This window comes from Megalobrama amblycephala, linkage group LG5, assembly GCF_018812025.1.
Source record: "Megalobrama amblycephala isolate DHTTF-2021 linkage group LG5, ASM1881202v1, whole genome shotgun sequence".
Lineage (NCBI taxonomy): Eukaryota > Metazoa > Chordata > Actinopteri > Cypriniformes > Xenocyprididae > Megalobrama > Megalobrama amblycephala.
The window spans coordinates 26460478-26481312 of record NC_063048.1 but is presented as its reverse complement, the minus strand read 5'-3'; the positions used below and the strand labels follow the sequence as shown (position 1 = coordinate 26481312).

General features: G+C 36.6%; 1 protein-coding gene across 1 annotated transcript in view; it reads left to right on the top strand.

The window, feature by feature from the left end:
* Positions 1-1773: 1773 nt before the first annotated feature.
* bahd1 (bromo adjacent homology domain containing 1) overlaps positions 1774-20835 on the top strand; it is a 38203-nt gene continuing 19141 nt past the window's right edge. The window contains exon 1 of the mRNA XM_048191577.1: positions 1774-2067. The gene's annotated coding sequence lies outside the window, so the exon portion shown is untranslated. The remainder of the gene's footprint in view (positions 2068-20835) is intronic.

Below are 20835 nucleotides of genomic sequence, written 5' to 3'. Positions count from 1 at the left end.
AAAGGAGAGACAAGACATCATATCACTAATCCATTGAGTATGGGTGGGTGTGTGGGAAGGGATCTTTCCACTTTAATAGTATCGCTCTACATGCTAACAAGGAAGAGAAAGCAAGGACTTTATGCATAGATGCTGAAAGCCAATGACTCCTCTGGAGCTACTCCAAATAATGCCACCAGAGGTTCTGACTCTAAACTGTGTTTAAGAACCGCCGAAAGGGTGTGAAATATTGATCGCCAGAAACGCTCTAATTTGGGGCATGTCCAGAACATGTGAATTAATGATCCCTCATCACATTTACATCTATTGCGTGGGGCTAGTACCAGGAAACATTTGAGCTAGTTTAACTTTGGATATATGAGCTCTGTGTACTACTTTGAACTGTATAAGTGAATGCCAAGCAATACAGAGAATACAGAATACAGTGTCTTCAGAAAGTGGTCTGTCAAGGTCTTCCTCCCAAGCTCTCTTAATGTTATTTAGAGAAGAAAATGCCAGATTGGACATTTAATTATAAATAATGGAAATTGAAGGAGTGTTACAAATCTTTTGTGTCGAACCAGTGATTCAGATTGCGTGTCACACCGCCAAATTGCTGAAATCACGTGACTTTGGCTCCGAACCACTGATTCGATTCGTAAAGCTCCGAAGCTTCAAGAAGCAGTTTTTTGCAATTGGCCATCACAAGATATTGGTTTTTTTTTTTTTTGGTGCACAAAAAATATTCTCGTCACTTTATAATATAGAGATTGAACCACTGTACTCACATGAACTGATTTAAATATGTTTTTAGTACCTTTATGGATCTTGAGAGAGGAAGTACCATTGCTGATGATGCAGGCCTCGCTGAGCCATCGGATTTCAACAAAAATCTCTTAATTTGTGTTCTGAAGATGAACAAAGGTCTTACGGGTGTGGACCGACAAGAAGGTGAGTAATAAATGACAGAATTTTCATTTTTAGGTGGATTAACCCTTTAAAGGCTTTGTTGAATTCGCTGTTGAATAAACTGTTAAAATAAAAACACTGCTAGAGAAAAGACTGTGGTTTATAACAAAGTATTCTGACACATTCTGCTTGTCAAATGTCCATGTCATGTCCATGTCAGTGGATGTGATAACACCTGTAACTGACTTCATACATCGGCAACACTTTAGTTATGAACTAAGAACGAACAATACTTCTACAACATTTATTAACCTTAGTTAATTTAATGTTTACTAATACATTATTATAATCAAAAGTTGTATATGTTAACATTATTTAATGCACTGTGAACTAACATGAACAAACGATGAATGACTATTTTTTATTAACAACAAAATGCTGTAACAAATGTATCGCTCATTGCTAGTTCATGTTAGTTAATACATTAATGTTAACAAGTGAGACCTCATTGTAAAGTGTTACACATACATCCACTAAAATCATTAAAAAGTCACTTTTAAAATTGTCTCAGAAAAGTGAACATCAGAAAAGTAGCATCATTTACTCGCGGATTTCACTTGTTTGATATATATGTCTGATGAAGTGAAGTTCATACATTCATAAGCTCAAGTGTCTAAATGCTTTTAGGGTTTCACATGTGCCCATGGCCCTTTAAGAAACTCCATGGTGTCCCAGCATGCCATACGTCAACACACTGGCCGTGTCCCAAAACTTAGTGGGCTACCTACCTAGACAGGATCATAGACACATTGGGAGCGTTCCTCACCCGCATTTTCGAGAATGAAAAGTGGGCGCAGCATGTTCAGAGACTCAGAGGCGTGTTGTGTGTCGGTTCAGTTGACTGTGATGCATAAAAATGCTGTCTAGGCAGGCAGATCACTAGGATTTGGGACACCGCCATTAACAGCGGATGGTGGTGTTACGTAAACTCCATGGCAAAAGTGTTTGTGTCAGTTCTGCATGAGTCTGCTCTATTCCAGGTGTTATCCTCAGGATGACAGGACTGTGAGCTTCTCTTCCCATGTATTCAAGAGATCAAACCCAAGAGAGAAACAACAGCGGACCAGCACTGTGTGTTACCTATAAAGTATGTCATTTAAGTCCACGACACCACTAAAGGTAAGATAATCTTGCGTTTAAATAAGTTTTTTTTGGCATAAGTCGAATTTTTTTTTAGCGTGCTTTCCTAGTTTCTTCTAAGCCCGTCTCTCTGTAAAGTAATTAAGAGGGCTTTTTGATAATTAGTCGTTTAGTTTCGTTATTCATAATGACAGGCTTGTTATGCTTCTACATCACATTCCGACGCGACGCATCACTAGAACGCTCCCAATATAATCAAGTAATTTGTCCGAAAACTTTTACGGTAGAATATAAAGGGAGCGTCCTAGTTTGTCGCGTCGCGTCGCTCGCAGTTGTTTGTCTAATCTTTTGTTTGTTTGTAACGCAATCACGGGTTGTAGTCTTTGCACTGGTTGTTCCCTGTCGAAAACACTGGAAATTGAAACTGATATTTTTGCTCTGTTCACATTGTCTGACTTTTATTCGAGTATAAAAGTCAATGGTCTGTTTTTTTGTGAAGAGTGAAGAGTGAAGTTTAGAAAATGTTGTTATTGTACCGACATTGATTGCCGACTTGATTCATTTGCTTCTTGTATACTGCATTTTATTGATTCTTCAAAGGCTTTAATGAGGTAAATTCATTTTGGAGTGTCACACAACCAAAAGCATTTTTAATACTTAAGAGAGTTTAGACTTTATACAATGGGCTATTTATGTTTCATGACATGACTTTATGACGGTGTCACCATATTGCTGTGCTTTGGGATGTGACAGTACTAGTTGAAACGTTTGTTTCTGTCGATAAAGATTGATTAAAGAGTCATACTGCTGTTTACTTACCTGGCCAGCTAGCTATCTTTCAAGTGCTATCTACAGTTTTGTTTTCATCAAAAACAGAATTGTAAGACTTTTTGGTTTTGCTTATTTATTGAAAAATGTTTAGCCTAAAATGAAACATGTTTGACATGTTAATTGTAATTAGCTTTTTCAAATAAAAGGGATAGTTCACCTAAAAATCAATTACTCACCCTCAAGTTGTTCCAAACCTGTATGAATTTCTTTCTTCTGTTGAACACAAGATATTTTGAAGAATATGGTTTATCAAACAGTTGATGGACCCCATTGACTTCCATAGTATGGGGAAAAAATACTATGGAAGTCAATGGGTTCCATCAACTGTTTGGTTTCCAACATTCTTCAAAATATCATCTTTTGTGTTCTACAGAAGAAAGAAACAGGTTAGATATACTCATAACGGTACGGAAAAACTTGAGGGTGAGTAAACAATAAGAGAATTTTCATTTTTTTGGTGAACCATCTCTAAGTTAAGTTCATAATACCCAGACTTTATATATATATTATATCGTATGAAAAGGCATTATTGTGAATATAGGTATTTTATTTTATATGCTGAAGCACAGGTTTAATTTATGTTAACACACAAAAGACATGACAAGCAAGCTGGTATGGAAGATATACTTTATTTTTTATTTTAAGATATATTCTGTTTGTAGTATTTTTCATATTTGTTTGAATTTTCAGTTAGTAGTTGGTCTGGTCAGCTAGTTTAAAGGTTTTATGCCATTATTATCTAGATCCTCCTTGCCATGTTTGAGAGCAAGCGTATGTTCTGTTGTCCTATTTTATGATCCAATTATAGGATTTTTGAATGATGTTGGGTTATGTAGTCTGATGTTCAGTGTGGCTTTATTCACATTCCTTTAGGCTGCCCTTTTTAAGTGCCTGAATTCTTTGTAAAAATAATTTTGTGATGATTGTTTTGTTTTTATGTTTCATTGGTTTTGTTTGACCTAAATGCCTTAATACACTTACAAGGCAGTGTGCTCAAAAACATTTCCTACCAACCGTCCAAAACAGTCAGCTAAAGGTGAAATGTTTTGATTAAACTGACAAGGTAAAATATAACCTAAGGTCTAAATGCTACTATCAGAAGAGGATATAAATAGCGTTCAGGTCTGCTGAATATAAAGTGACTGTAATTATGGTATTACTTAGATGAAAGCTTAAAGCTGAAGCTGAGGGAAAAGAATCAAGCCGTATGAATAAAAATGAAAAAGGTTTTTATTCCCTGTTTAGGGGTTCAGGGTATGTGGTCCACAAGAGTATTACCTTCCTTGTAAATATTAGGATTGATATAAAGGAAGCAACGAGAGGCCTTAAAATGCTTAAAAAGTTGAAATAACTGCTGGCATTTTACAGCAAAGCATTTTGTAGAGTATTTTTATGTGTAGGAAACTAGATTTTTCAAAGCTGTAAATAAAACGAATAATATTGGAGAACATTTTATACCATTAAAATCTTTCAATCTTTGAAATTTACTAGCAATTTCTGAGTAAAAAAAATGTTTCAAAGTAAATCATACACCTTTTTTCAGTGGTATACTCCTCAGTTTAACAGATTTATATGAAACAACTGGATAGAGAATGTTTTTATGTTTTCAGTATAGCATGAAATAATGACTGTATAAGACTGTAATAAGGTTACAGGTCATGGAAATTAATATAAAATCTCATGTTTCTCTAAAATCTCTCTGTTCATTTCAGAAATTGCCAAAGGAATTATTAGAGATGCACTTGATATTGAAATTCTGGCCAATGCTGATAATGGCAGATAATACAATTCAATGCAGTATTTTAAACATCATTTCAAATTCTAAGAGTGAAGTTAGGCATCACAACCTTATAATGTACACTATGAAAAATAGATATTCATTTTGAAATTTGCTAAAGATTACATTTAACAGTTATATGAAATTAATGTTGTAGAGTTGAAATTGTAGGCATTAAATTAATCTAAACCTAATCTAAATATGTATGAAATATTGCCAGTAACTGATAGGTACAGCTATATCATGAATAAATGTCAAACATTTTTCAGATATAGAAAGAGTTTCCTTTTGCACTCATCCTATTTTCATTGTCAAGTGCGCTTAGTACAGATCCGTCTCTTACTTAATCAATTCAGCTCATGTTTAGCATGAATTATCACCTCTTGGGAAAAAGAAATCCATCAAACATGTATGCATGATTAGGATTTTTCACTGAGCAGATCATCAGTGATATCCCATTACAGACGGCAGCTTATGTGAAGCAAATTGACTTTTAGATTAATGGTCCATAACCCCGTTTTACCAAATTTGTACAACATGGAGTATAACAGGGCCGCCTCGTCTCCACTCGTTGCACATCAAATCTAAAAATTTGACATGGAGAATTGGATTTAAAAAGACAAAGTTGTAATGATTACACAACGGCTTCACTGTATTACAATGTATTACAAGTGGAGATACAGGGTGTACGCTAGTTTATCTTTAAAGCATTGATTCTTTTGCTGATACAAACAAGATATAAAATAATAGCCTCTATTGATTTAATAAAGTCTGCCAGTAGTAATATAAACATCTTCCATTGGGACTCAGGGACAAAGCCACTGACAGAATTTGAATCAAGCAGAGCCTCCAAATTCACATAATATATATTGGTAGCTTATCAGTTCTTTAATGATTTAGAGATTTAATTACTTTAATTTTGATATTGTCTATTTAATTGTAAATGCAGTTTACCTAAAGCCTAAAGCTAATCTGTAAAAACACTAATAATTTAATAGCACTGCTAAATGTTATGATGTAAAACATTTAATAACACTGTTATAATGTTGTGAAGCCTAAATTCATGTGTTTAATTTAAAATGGTTGATCTTAAAGGGGTTATAATAACATGAGAAATCAAATATGCCTTGATCTTTTGACATATGAGAGGTCATTGTACCATTAAAACATCCTGCAAGTTTCATAAGTTTCACGGTCACACCAGTGTGATCACTCTAATCTGGTCCCTGGAGCGTATGATCACACCGGTGTGATTAGAACATTAAATGCATCACGTGATTAATTGACAAATTAAGTCCCTTTCAAGGAAAGTCTGTTCACTCAGCAGCCATCTTTGTAATGCCTCTGGGCAGCTATTTAGGGCATCCAAGATCAAGTCCTATCTATTTGAATGGGTGAATCCTGAAATCTCAAACACTGCTTGCCAAACTCACAATTTAATAACATATTTCAAATCAGAAATAAAATCTGTCGTTGTTTCTTGGGCTCAAATAGTGTTAAAGGCTTGACCAGCCAAATGCACGTGTGCCATTCTAAGCGTCTCAGGTTTCTAATACTTTCTAATACTCTATGGGAACCGGAGCTTCTAACAGCAGCTGCAGTGATGCAATGACTTTACCAATCAGCAATTGGTTCTTTTATTTAGAAGGTGGGGCGTATTCCCCTATATTGTGCGTTGCAGTTTCTCCCATTCATTAGGAGTAGGAGTGCGCCGTTTTTGTATATCTATTGTGTAGCTATCGCTTGTCATATATCACAACTATTCAGTGTTTTCAATCACATAATGTTTATTTTAGGTTTCCAACATTTATATACATGAAGGTACTAGCAAAAAATACATTTCTAGTTTGTAAAATACACACTAATGTCTATGTAAGTGGCAATAACAATCTTTTCAATTATAATATAATGATGTGTTTTATTCATATCAGATACACATTGTCTAGGTCAGTGTTGGGTGGAACTAGTTACTAAGTTACTAGTTACTAAGTAACTGAATTTAGTAACTAACTACAGAACACAGTATGGTAACACTTTAGTATCCATTTCTCACTATTAACTAGTTATTAGCATGAATATTAATGGGATATTGACTGTTTATTAGTACTTAAAAAGCACATATTAATGCCTTATTCTGCATGACCTTATTCTACATCCCTTAATCCTACCCTATACTTAAACTTAACAACTACTTTACCAAGTATTAATAAGCAGTAATTAGGAGTTTGAGGCAAAAGTCATAGTTAATAGTTAGTTAATAGTGAGAATTTGACCCTAATCTAAAATGTGACCAGAATAATTTATGTAGTTTTATATTATTTATTTGAAAGAATTAAAAAGGGCGTTTCATGACTATCCTTGTATCATTTATTAACTCGTCAAGGTTGATATAGGACTTAGAAAGTAATAAGTAATTAAATTCTTTTTGGAAAGAGCAATTTATACAGTAATCTAATTACACTATTGAAGATGTAATTAGTAACTAGTAATTAATTACTTTTTTAGAGTAACTTACCCAACACTGGTCTAGGTAACTATAAAGTTTACTCTATTTTTCTCCCAGTTCAACGTCCACTTACTTAAATCCCACAGATCCGATTATCTGAATTGCAAGGCAATTAACATGGTGGCGACCATCACATGTTAGATTAGGCTAATTAACAAGATCATTATAAGTTAAAGTCCCTGTAAAGTCAATACTGAGAATTGTTTCTAAACACATTATAAATGTTACAAATGTATTTCTGAAACACATTACAAATAATGTGAACTATGTAGTATTGAATTGTGGAGTTAGACCATTAAACTGTTTTTCACCAATTCTGTGTTCAGTATTTTTGGGCGTGGCTAAAACTGTGTTTTGATGACGCGCTAGAGCCACCGAGCATGGCCCCGCCCCTCTCACTGCAATGGCTCGCCTGTGAGTTACTGTCATTACTTTTAGTTACTACAGCCTACATTTTGCTAGCTAGCCATGCTTTCGTCACACAAATGCATATTACCAGGTTGCTATAATATACAAAACAGCTCAGTATCAAATTTTTTTTAAATTTTCTAAAAATGATGATATGAAGAAGAGGTGGATTAATTTTGTGAAGAGCCATCTTGATGGAGAGCTGTCAATCACCACCAACACCCGCCTCTTCAGTGATAATTTAAAGGTGCCCTAGAATTAAAAATTGAATTTATCTTGGCATAGTTGAATAACAAGAGTTCAGTACATGGAAATGACATACAGTGAGTCTCAAACACCATTGTTTCCTCCTTCTTATATAAATCTTATTTGTTTAAAAGACCTCCGAAGAACAGGCGAATCTCAACATAACACCGACTGTTATGTAGGCTAACAGTCGGGATCATTAATATGTACGCCCCCAATATTTGCATATGTCAGCCCATGATCGAGGCATTACACAAGGGTAGCCAGTATTAACGTCTGGATGTGCACAGCTGAATCATCATGACTAGGTAAGCAAGCAAGGCGAAAAATGGCAGATGGAGCAATAATAACTGACATGATTCATGATAACATGATATTTTTAGTGATATTTGTAAACTGTCTTTCTAAATGTTTCGTTAGCATGTTGCTAATGTACTGTTAAATGTGGTTAAAGTTACCATTGTTTCTTACTGTAATCACGGAGACAAGAGCCGTCGCTATTTTCATTTTTAAACACTTGCAGTCTGTATAATTCATAAACAACTTCATTCTTTATAAATCTCTCCAACAGTGTAGCATTAGCCGTTAGCCACGGAGGACAGCCTCAAATTCATTCAGAATCAAATGTAAACATCCAAGTAAATACAATACTCACATAATCCGATGCATGACGAACACTTTGTAAAGATCCATTTTGAGGAGCTGTGTAAACTTTGTTTATGCACTGTTTAAGGCAAGCGCAAGCTCCGGGGGCGGAGAGCGCGTGATTTAAAGGGGCCGCAACCTGAATCGGCGCATTTCTAATTATGCCCCAAAATAGGCAGTTAAAAAAATAATTTAAAAAAATCTATGGAGTATTTTGAGCTGAAACTTCACAGACACATTCAGGGGACACCTTAGACTTTTATTACATCTTGTAAAAAAACATTCGATGACACCTTTAACACCAGATAGATTCACTGATAATCCGCTGTTATTGGTGAATGGGGCTGAACAGACTAAGAGAGACTATCTCCCGCCTCGGCCTTCATCCTCCCGTCCCTCCGACAACCGATGATATGGGCCGAACCGACTATCTCCCATCCTGGCCTTCATCTTCCAGTCTCGCGGCGCCGACATCTGGTGCCACAGTCTGCAGTACGTGCCCACCAATGAGTGTAAGTTGCCTTGTGTGCTTAATATTATAATTAGTAGGTAGTCCACAGTAACGCTACTAAATTTTGCAACCCTTTAAGGTGATTCTTTTGTTTATATGCATCAGTTTGACTCATTAGACAAGTAAGTTGAGAGAGAACGCATCTTTCTCGTGAGTAAGCGTGGTTTCAGCTCCGACAGCGGACACACCTCCAGCGTTTGAGAGCAGAGAACACTGCTTATTTTACTTACTTGCCGTTTTTTTTAATCATTCAAATTTGGCTGGGTGGTTAATAACACATTTTTCTGTGCTGTGAAACTCAGAACACATATTTTGATATTGCTTTACAGGGACTTTAAGTTGTTTAAATGACAAAACTCATTCACTTACACGTATTTGAGAATTGGAATATTAGATAGTAGATGACATAGTTAACAAGTTTGTGAATATTTTGAAGAAAAAAGGAAAAATGAAATAAAAGCAATATACATCAGTTATACAGCGCTATTGTGGCTGCAGTGTGTCATGTAACAAGCATGATGCATCGCCATTTAAATAATAAGACGATACATTCTAAAATAACGGGGCCCTGCAGCTAGAATTTTTAAAACTTATGTGTGAAAGATTAATCAAGCTCCAAAAATGGCTTGTTTGGATGTGATGTCACACAGGCAAATATATTTGCATATGCCTGCCCCCAGATCAAGACATTAGGCTTGTTCGAGATGCATCGACGCTGCGCAGATCAACCGCCGTGTGACAAAGTACCACGAGAGCGAATGGAGAGCATACGACTCCTTATGCTTTTGAATCGCTCTCGCGGTACTTTAATGTCATACGTCGATCGGTCTGCGCAGTGCCGATGCATCTCGAACAAGCCTACTAGGTGTGTTCGACATCGGATACAACCAATCGGCGGAGAGTAGCCGCATACAGGCGAGGTGGAGCTGAAAACAGAGACATGAAGTCTGACACTTTCTGGTTAAAGTTTGCATACTTTATCACAGCTGAAGTGAAATAAATGCAATATTTGACTAATACACAGATGTTTCAAAGACATTTTCATTCAATGCTTTATAAAGTTCAATATAAGCATATATTATTTAAATACCAATGTAGTGGGTTCTACGTTTTTTATCAGTTTTATTTTGATAAACATGACACAATATAACATCGCGACTACATGAAAAGAGCTTTAACTGATTTTTGACTGTGCAGCGCTGAAGGTGTGAGAATAAGCACGAAACACATGTGATCGTTGTCATGCGGTGAATCCGGCCAATTGTGGAACAGCTGTGTCGTCATCAGAGCTCGTGCAGCTGCTCTTGAGAAACTGCGCTGGCTGACTCAGTCGGCTGCTCTAGAATCACTCTCGCGGTTCTTTGAAGCCATATGTCACAGTCACATGTCGTCGGCCAAAATTTCCTACCGGCATGCACTGCTTCAAGTCAGCCGCCGATCGGCCTTTGCAGCACTGCATGAAGTCAAACAAGCCTAGTATAGACAAATAGTTTTACATCATCGCACCATAGGCCCCGTCCACTGGTGTTCAGTCGCTTAGAATCCATTATTATAATCACTGACGATGTCTACACTGGATACAGTAAACAGATGCCCATTCACTTTCTGATGATTTTCATGTGCTTGAATTCAACATTCTTTGTCCGTAAATGATGGTTTTATATGGATATTGTTTTCACAACACTTACTACAATTGTACGCGAGTGGCCGTTGATAGAGTTTCCTATACAGTGATCATAACCAATCATAACAGTGGCCCTTTACTGACAAGCCTTAAAGGAGCCGCCCCTTTTTTATATTTGGTTTTTTTGTGCAAAAAACATTAACATTATAAGTAAACCTCAAGGAACATTAAAATAGTAATTTAAAAAAAAATCCATGTAATGACCCATTTAAACTGTAGTTTTTTAATGTATTTAGAGTTTTAGACAAACAACTGCCGAATTGATCTGTTTATTAGGCTAGTTCTCGTCATAACATCAGATAATTATTGCCTTATCAAATCAGCCAGAACTTTAGTATCAGTGCTGAGGGGAACTAACTGTCTTCAGAAAAGTTTAGATGGTATTTTCTTGGCATCTTTCCTGCGTACAAAGCATTTTAAAGTAATGTTTTTAAGCTTGCAGCACTGCTTTGTTTACAGCGGTAACCAAGGAAGTGCTGTATTGCGCTGTTCCATAAGCGCCACCTGCTGTTAGACGGAGTATTTGCATTCTCATGCAGCCCCTCTGCTAAGTTTTATGTAGCATAATTTCACAAAGCTAAAGTCAGACCATTTGGTTTTTGCTTTTATACAGTCTAATTTAAAGGGGACCTATTATGCAAAATTCACTTTTGCATGGTGTTTGGCTATAAACGTGTGTTGGCAGTGTGTGTACACAACCACCCTATAATGATAAAAATCCAACCACTCCTTCTTTTTTTTTAATACCCATAAATCATAAGCAGTGTCTCAGAACAAGCTGTTTCCAGATCCCTGGCAGTGTGATGTCACATTAGCCACAGGCCCCGCCCACGAATGTTGACAGACACTGCCGTTTTAACATAGAACCGCCCTGAGCGAGTTCACAGTGAGCTATACAGAGACTGCCATTGCTGCACTGAATGTCTCCCAAGCGTTTTAGGTGTTCTGTAGCTCGATGGATCAATCCACATAGCTCTCTCCATTTACTCCCTAAATCTGAGCTGCTGAAGACGAGGTGTTTTTATTTTGTTTTAGAAGAAAATGCTCCCTCAACTCTACCGAAATTTATGTCTACGCAAATCATTTCACACCAGACTTCTTTGTTTTACAAAGGGACAATACAATACAGAGGTTGTGCTAAAAATGTGTTACTCAAGGATAGATCAGTAAACTGTTCGTGATCCAGCTTACAGCCTCCAGAGTAGAGGTCTGCATTCCCGTGGGTCTCCCGCGGGAACCGCGGGACCTGATAAGATTTCTTGCTGCGCAGGATTAAATTTTGAATGAAAGGCGGATTGCGGTCGGTAACTATAGTGTACTTTAGGCAGGAGCGGGCAGTCTTACAATAACCCGGTCGCTTCCGAGATGCTTTGACATCAGCGCATCTGTGCTTGAACTTGAAGTGAACAAAACTTTCTGCAGTGGTGGCGCTCACACAGTCACCAGTTCCCTGTCTTGAGAAACCTGGCAAGATATGTTCTTTGCATTAGAGGTCTGTGTGAGTACACCTTTAGAGAACATTCAACCTTTGTGATCGGATTTTGGAGGAGAGACGTTCTGAAACGGTCGTCAGTCAGCGTCATTATGTTCTTGAGTGGATGTTAAAAAAGATTTCACTTTGCAGTATAGCTAGTAAGCCAACAGTTTATTTATGTAATTTTGGCTTAGCCTATAGTTTTGAGGGACATGTTGTAGGCCATTTAATTTAGCCTATTTTTCTCTGTGATATTTAGCCTATTATTCTTTGTGACATTATTTCTCTGACATTTTTTAGGGTGTTGACAGCATCATAGACAAATAACAAATACAAATCTTGTATATGCAACATTTTATATTTGTTATCCCCAATCACTCTCTTTCTTACGGGAAGTTTAAACGCGAGATTCTGGAAACGATCTTTAGTGGGACCCGTCGGGTCAGGAAGAAAATCACTATATGTGGATGGCGGGTGAACACAGAGTGAATTTTAGGCGGGAGCGGGCGGAAGCAGGACGAAAAAAACAGTCCTGCGCAGACCTCTACTCCAGAGTGATACTGGATACAGCAGTAATGAAGGTTAGAACACTTTATTACAGTTCATCGGAGTTGATTTATGGGTATAAAGTTTACCAGTTTATTAAGCACCACCCAAAAGGCATAAGGTCTTTATATATTTGTTTACTGTTAGTTGTAGCGCGTGTTTCTGTGTAATTCGCTATGTATGTTGATGATAATGCAAGGGAGAGAGAGAGTTGATGGATAATATTTTAATGTATACTTTCACTGTTTTATTAAGCTCTTACAGTGATTTTTCTAGAGTGAAAACAGACGCTTCATCTTTTGTGTGAAGTACAATAAACATCATAAAACACATCTGTAAAGTTTTGCCCATCATTCGGATGAGGTCCGGTACAACAGGCTTGTACTAATATAGTGGAAGAAGACAATATAAGTTATAACCATAATTGAACTAAACTATACCTGTTCTATCTCAATGCAGCATGTGTTTGCAGTTTCTGACATTATAGTGCGTCCTGACTGACTCCTGATGGAGAATCAGCTCTTGAAACTCTGCCCTCTTAGGCCGAGCGCAGCAGCTCATTTGCATTTAAAGGGCCCACACTGAAATGGCGTTTTTTTTGCTCAACCCCAAAAAGTGGCAATTTTAACATGCTATAAAAAATTATCTGTGGGGTATTTTGAGCTAAAACTTCACATACACACTCTGGGGACATCAGATACTTATTTTACATCTTGTAAAATAGGGCATAATAGATCCCCTTTAAATCAAAAACTGCTCATGCTGCATGTATGCAGTGGTTGCCTCTATTTTTAAAGGGCTACAGATAGTTCAGCCTGTATAGGGCATATAAACATCTTGTTCGTGTGCTCACATTTATTTATTTGAATTAGGATTTATTTTAAAATTTAAATTTAGATTTGTTATAAAGATATTTCAATTTGACAAAGAAATATGCAGCATTTTGTCTGAAAAATAATAAAAAGAAAATTTCTCATTTATAATTTGTCTTAAATCTTATTTTGTTAAAAAAAAAGTCATGAGAAAATCGTATCGTGAAACCAGTATCGTGAAGCATATCGCACATCCCTAGTTCTGACCATGAAAACGTCAAAACTGTTAAATGTGTTTAACTGACTGGAAAGTTTAATTTTGCACTGAAAACATATAATCTGACCAGATAAACAATCTCTTTATGCTTTGTTTCAAATGTTTGAGTCATCTTCCTCCACATGCATATCATATTTAAGAATTCAACAGTTCTTTGAATTATTACATGTACCAAAATGTGTACCAAATGTCAGCTGACTAATCAGGGATGACTAATTGTTGTTTTTCCTTGAGTGCAGAGTACTGTACGCTGTTCAAGGAAACCTATAGAGATGCAGTATCCCACTAGTGACACTATATGAAACAAATGTATCATGTTTATTAGGATAATTAGGGTGAGATTGGAGTTATGTCAGTTACAGACTCACAAAGGCTCAAATGTCCCTTCTTTTCATCCTAGATGAAATCCCCAAAGGCAAGACATTTTTCAGGCTGCATCAAAAGTACTTTGATTACAGTATTTCTATTTGAATGAAGACACTGTGGAATGTTCTTCATTACCTTCAGGACATGTGTCCCATAGATTTCCAGCTCACATATGCTTGACGGGGGAAGAGTCGTTTCATGTGGCTAATCTTAAACCCATCAGACAGGGCCTGGTCCCGTGCCAGAGCCACAGCTGTGAAATTTACTGGTGTGTTCGAGGAGAGAACTGGGGGTAAGAGTGGCCACCGAAACCAGATTCAGCTGTTTGCAGGTTTGCAGCTGTGGTCGACGTGAAGGGGTTGAAGCTCTGGTCTATTATCACTACTAAAATGTTTATTCTAAAAGGACAGTAAAGCCTGTTTATGAGCCAAGCTAAAATCTTCCAAGCCAGACCTCAGGCTTCCCCTGAAGCTTGTAGAGCACATGGTCTTCAGAATCACAGATGGCAACACCCAGCGTGCGAGAACACAAGATTGAGCCTCTATTGTTGTTTGTGCTGGTCATTACTACACAGCTGGAAATCCAGTCAAACTTTTGTTGATTTTTATCTCAGAAAGCATCTAACGGTGTCGATTCTTCACTATAATCTTAACAAGATTTATCATAAGAGTGTATTCTGAGAGAAAAAAAAAAAAAATCCCTTGCGCTTTCCTGGGCACTTTGCCCTGTGTCTTTCATGCTTTTGAAGACAGACTCCTTAACAACTAACAAGAGTTTGACTTCCTGTGTTCTGTCAGTTCAGTGGCAACAAACTGTCATCTGAGAGTCTGAACTAACACGAGCAAACAAATTAACATGCTTGCTGTGTACATCCAAGGTCCCTTTAAGCTTTCTTTAGATGTATTGAAAGATCTTTTACGCGCTTTTCATGGCAATAATGCATAGTGGAAATTGGTTTCCTTAAAGTCACCATGAAATCATTTTTTATGGAATATTGCAGTATTGATTATAAATGACTTATCCTTGCACATCTTTTTTTTTAAATTCAAGTGCCCTAATCAAAATAACTTCCCCTCCCTCTTGCAACATCATCTCTTCTCTCATGACGTGTTTACTGACATGAGGGCGGGACAACCTGTCACTCACATGAGATCACAGCAATAGCAAACCACAACCATCCAATCAGTTCCCCATGAACAAAATCGAATCCCGCCCTACTTTTTTTAGCTTGAGACGCTGTTTCACTCAGATAAACATCACAATAGGGAAGAAAAGACTATCGTAACTTCCATTTCATGCTGACTTTAACATAACTGATCTTAAAGGGTTAGTTCAGCCAAAAATGTAAATTCTGTCATTAATTTCTCTCCCTCATGTTGTTCCACACCCGTAAGACCTTCATTCATCTTCGAAACACAAATTATGATATTTTTGATAAAATCCTAATGCTCTCTGACTCCATAGACAGCAATTTAATTACCAACCACTGTCAAGGCCCAGAAAAGTACTAAAGACATTGTTAAAATAGTCAACGTAACTACAGTGGTTCAACCTTAATTTTATGAAGTGACGAGAATACTTTTTGTGTGCAAAAAAAATTACTTTATTCAACAATCTCTTCTCTTCCTTGTCAGTCTCATACGCTGTTGACGTAGTTGTCACCGTGCAGCGCTTCCGTGTTTACGTCCAAACGCCGGCTCAGTATTGGCCGACGCTGTTCACGTGATCAGCACAACGCATGCGTGTGATGCAGACACAGGAGCCGGCCAATACTGAGTCGGTGTTCAGACGTAAACAAGGGACCGCTGCACTGTGCTTACTATGTCAACAGCATAGGACTATGGAGGAGTCAGTTTACTGCCCTCACTATGTGTAGGCAGACATAGCTATGCAGCAAGCTTAACACTCCTCCAAAAAAGACTTGAATCCAAGTGCAATTTAATGGAAGCGGTGTAAAACTGCAAAAGACAACAGTAGAAGTATAGATAAGCATAAGCAACTTCTAATAATAAATAGCACAGCATACATAGCAATAGCATAAACGACATTACAGGGAACACAGCTTACATTTCCCTTAGTATGCAAATGTTCACACAAGCTTCAAAATAGATCATTGAAAGATTCTTGACAATGAATACCAGATTACAACATGAATCCAACAAGCTAAGGAGTACTTGATAGTCTTGTATATACACATGTACACTCATCTAACGTCTCCAAATACACCATGATCTAACAAAATACCAAAAAACATTCATTTAAAAAACACTTACAGACAATGCCTTTTCCAAGAATAAACGAAGTGTGGATGGAGATTGGTATCGTCTGAGTGCACTTTCAAACATCTCACACAAAATGGCTGAACAGCACATGCTCTGCTTAAATATAGGCATGTCTTCACTAGGGGGTGCTAAATTGCGAAACTGGAGCTGAGAACAGCATAGACCAGGGGTCGGCAACCCAAAATGTTCAAAGAGCCATATTGGACCAAAAAAACAAAAAACAAATCTGTCTGGAGCCGCAAAAAAATTAAAAGCCTTATATAAGCCTTATATGAAGGCAACACAGGCTGTAAGTGTATATTAGCTATATTAGCCTACTATCAAAATGACTAAGTAGGCTACAAATACATAATGAGGTATTCCCGAGATATATATTTAAAAACTGCTGAAAGCTACAGAAAAAAGAAGCAAATGGATCGGTGCAATTCACAGAAACAGCTGGACTCCAGGCAGAGAAACATGGATTTGCAGTTATCATTTTGTGTCAAATTGTTGGATTTTTAGGTAAAATCATTCCATATCTATTGTATTGTTATATATTATGTTGACAAATCATAAATTAAATAATTTTCCATCTTATATTCTGCATAATTGTGTGTTTTAAAATAAACACTGACAAAAACTATAACGTTACTATAAAACTATATGTTTTAGGGCTGGACAACATTGGGCTGGATATAACATTGATATAAGTGATTACTCGGATTTAAACCTACCTATATTGTAGTTATATAAAATATTCACAGGCAGATTTGCTTTTATGTATTTCCCCGGCGTCAAATCAGGCACATATAAATGTCAGGAAACACGACTCCAGGCTGCATGTCAATATCCATGGATTAGGTTTATTTGACAAGTTGTAAGAAACACTTTCGAGTCCAACCTTTAGTGTAATTCGTTTGTTTTACTCACGTAATTGCAGTTTCCCCTATTAAATCTAGTCACGCAGCAGTTCTTTTGCCACTCAGTCCAGCTGAGGGAGCACGCTTTCGGCGGGAAAGTTACGTCGATGCATACCCTTGCGCCGCGCTGAAACGTGTTGCAGGCTATGACGCAAATCTTCGTTGACAGAAATGTTGAAATTTAATATTTATTATACACATTTTTACAGCATTGTCCTCCTACAGAAACCATATGAAACCATACCCATCTTTTTCCATTTTCATACAATTTTGAAAAAGCTCCAGGGAGCTACTAGGGGAGCGCTAAAGAGCCGCATGCAGCTCTAGAGCCGTGGGTTGCCGACCTCCGGCATAGACAGAGAGCTCTCGGATTTCATCAAAAATATCTTAATTTGTGTTCCGAAGATGAACGAAGGTCTTATGGGTGTGGAACAACATGAGGTTGAGTAATTAATGACAGAAATTAACTAATGAATTGGAAACTGAACAATGTTCATTTTAACTAAGTAAATTTATTTACAGCAACAATAATTTTTGAGATATGTAATATCTCTCTGGATTTAAGAAACATTCTCTTTAAAAAAAAAATTAATGTTTATTAAATGTATGATAAAAAACAGCAGTAACAAAAAGCATGTTGGTACCTAATATTGTACCACTTTTAACTGCATTTCATTAGATAATGTTAATATACGAATCTACTTGATTATCAAAATTTGCTTTTTACTTTAAAATGTATACTAATAACCATAATAATAAAGGTGGTACAATAGAAAACCACATTAGGAATCATTGTAAGTATAGCCTGTCCATAAAAAATGGCCAATATTTGTACAGAAATGGTGCACAGAGTCAACAAAACGCCATCAGGGTAACAAACATTAACAGAAGATGTGACACAAAACACCCTAATGTACATTACTGATAACAAAAATGAGAAGATTTAAATTATTTATTTAAACTTTAATCATATTTGATGTCACACAGGGACTTCTGGGAACGTCCTTTTACTGTTTTTCAACAAATTGAATGGCAATTCATGTTTTTATTTGCAAAAACCATACATTTGATAGTATGTTACAGTAAAATTATATATAATGTTAATATATTAATATACAGTTTTTCATCATATATGGTAACCTATTAACAGGCTTTTACTGTAACATTTTTTTTACTTTTTTCCTGTAAAAATTACAAGCATTTTTAGTCATGCTTTAGTGGGACCGAATATTAACAAATCTGGTTACAGGACATGTTGTTAATTTAGAGAGCCAAATTATTAGAGCCACTGATATTAAAGCTTGCTTAATTTTCACATCAGTAGTGAAGAGGGGTAGTTGGAGGGCTAGATGCCATCTTTTTATTAGGACCCTTCTTCAGCTTTTCTCATTTGAGTGTTATTATACATTATTAATAAGACAATTTGATTTTATTAGATATTATTGGACATCAAGTCGTCGTCCTGTGAAACCCTTGGATTTATGTTCCTTTTGTTCAGTTTGCCCCTTATGCTTGTCTTATGCTGATGTCATAAGAGACCATTGCTGTAATGTTATCAAGATCATTATTAAGATATTTGTAAAAGATAAATGTGTTACCCCCCTGGCCAGGCAGCGCATCTTGTAAATCTTCAAGTACTTTGACTGTAGAACTGCTGCACAGAAAGCATTTAGGAAAAGCTTGCAGTATTTCAAAATGTAACTAATCTGTTCTATCCCACATGTGTTCGAGAGATGCTCCATTGTTTTATTGGTTTGTTGTTTAAACATCATTTTAAAATCTGCAGTAATGAACAGTAATAATGCTAATTATCTAAAAAGTAAACAAAACAAAATTAGAATAGTCTTTGCAAAAGGCGTTTGTCATCAACAGGAGATCCACTGGCAGCTTACAGCCGTATCCAGGCAGTAAAGCTTGAAAGCTCAGTGCTCACTTTGCCATTCTTTTGGTTTAATCAATTTATCTGAAAGTGGCTTTTTCTCTACAATAATTGCTTTTAGAAGCAGAACTGGTTGGGGCTTTATTGGTCTTTATAGATAACCTGTAAAACTCCTCTGAATTTTGATAAACAATGATTTCACTCATTTAATTGTGCTTTCCTTTTTAAAGATGTTTTTATTAAGTCCTGCATAAAATGTAAAAATAGGTATATTAATCTTTGATTTAAATGAGCGTTGCTAAGTACGTCTGGCAGTTCATGACAGCTCAATCTCTTCCGTGAATGCCACTATACACAGTATATACCAATTATACAGTATACTTACAAATCTTGCATTGATGGGGAAGTTATCAGAGAGGAGCAGCTGAAGCAAATTTAGGAAGCAATTTATCCAAAAGCTTCACTTTAGTGCATTGAAATGGAGTAAATTGGTTACTCCGAGTCGCTAAACTGGCAGAAGGCCGCGCAGTGGACAGTGAACTCTTGGACAAGTTAGTGTCAGTATCAGACTGTGCCTCTGCACTCTTGGTGTGATGACGCAGTGGGTTTACATTAACGCTTTTTCAGCCTCTTGTCAGTGAATTCTCTGCTTTTCAAATGCCAGTGTGCAAATGAACCCATGGTACCAGTGTGCTCATGGCCACCTGAGCTGACAGAGCTTCATTTGAAGGGGTTCTTTTGAGCATTTTTGTAGTTCTCATAACAGCTGATGTGTAACTCCTATCATGTAAATTTGAAAAGCAGGCTTAATAATGTAGTCTGTAGTATTTGGATATACAGGGGCAAAAAGTACAATAGTAGCCACTCAAGTATAACCTCAACACCTGTGCACATAGAAAAATACTAAAACAAACTAATGTTAGGCTACTTAAATTATCAATAATTTAAATTAAAACTTCAATTATTTTTTTGTATTTGAATTGTGTTTACCAATTGTCTAGGCAGAACTTTATCGACCTTCGTAGGGAAATTCAAAAGAGTAATTTCCTCATGTTGGCATCAATGACATACCAAGCTTTAATCATAATGCTTTGCTTTACCATCTGATCTATAAAAGCAGTGAGCATCTGTTAAATGAGGCTGAATTATGTGAGTTAAATAGCCTATTTCAAATGTTTTTCTCTCTCTCGTTAAATCAGCATAGTAGCGTAAGATACTCGCGTTCATGAGAAGGTCAAGCTGAAGGCTGATCTGCTGGAAAAACATCTCTACTTTGAGGTTTATGCTGTGAGCTTGTGTCAGTGTAAAATGAGCTTTGCTTGCAGTGTTAATTGCTACCTCTGTTCATTTGTTTTTAGTTAGTTTTCTGTTTTAAAAGACAGACAGAAATTTGAGATGACACAGACATTTGCTTTGCTTTTATCATGATTGGTTCGTAAAGCAGAAAATTTCACTTTCTAAAGCTTTTTCCACTCAAGATACTAATGGGCTTGTTAGTAGGGTCTAATATTTCCACCCACTTTTTATTGCTAAAATGTATGTAATAGCTTAGGCTGTGTTTGCCATCCTGCCACATGCAGTGTGTGTTTTAAAGGCTCCCTGATTAAAACTGCATAATCAACAGGATAACCAGACATTTTAGGGTCCGTTTAACAATGTCT